A 681-nucleotide genomic window follows, 5' to 3' on the forward strand; every position below is an offset into this window, starting at 1 on the left:
ATTTTTCCCGCCTTTTGAATAATTCCCGCGTGTATATTAGGGTCGAGTTTTTAGCGTCCACTGTAGAATGGACGCTAATATTCATCTTTTCGGTCGGCTATTAGCGTTCACTTTGATGTGGACACTAATACTTAACTATTAGGGGTGACTTTTGATAGTTGAGTATTAGGGGCGACTTTATAATAGCCCCTAATAAATTGCCCCTGATGAGTAAATTTCTTGTAGTGTGGCAGTGGGCTGGTGGAGATCTGGCTGGTAAGAAACTTGCGGAATGAAAGGAGAGGAGGTGCTACAGTGGAGCCCACCAACGATCACACACGGAGAGAGCCATTCTGAATTTTTTTTTTTTTTTTGTTTACATCAACCAAAAAAAGGGAAAAATCAAAGAGCATAGGTCACATGTGGGGCTAATGGAGGTTGCTGCAGCCATCAAATCTACCAAAATGGATGTCAAGTGCTTGTAGAAATCTCAGGTGTCTTGACATTGAAGAGTTCCAATGGCAATGGGAATCCTCATCATGCTGTCCCCAGATTATCAACGTGGACTGAAATCATGTGGTGTGGGTTGGATGAAAAATTGATCTCCAACATGCACACCATTGTTTGGAAAACCAAAGAAAAGACACAGAAAAGGAAAACTAGATTTGTCCTAAGAAGAATTGGAACAACAACAATTTTTTT

At 40.8% G+C, this 681-nt stretch overlaps 1 pseudogene; it reads left to right on the forward strand.

Moving 5' to 3' along the window:
• The window catches only part of LOC132178347 (phenylalanine N-monooxygenase-like), a 9,757-nt pseudogene that overhangs the window by 8,088 nt on the left and 988 nt on the right, over positions 1-681 (forward strand).

The sequence above is a fragment of the Corylus avellana genome, chromosome ca4 (assembly GCF_901000735.1).
Source record: "Corylus avellana chromosome ca4, CavTom2PMs-1.0".
NCBI classification, from domain to species: Eukaryota; Viridiplantae; Streptophyta; class Magnoliopsida; order Fagales; family Betulaceae; genus Corylus; species Corylus avellana.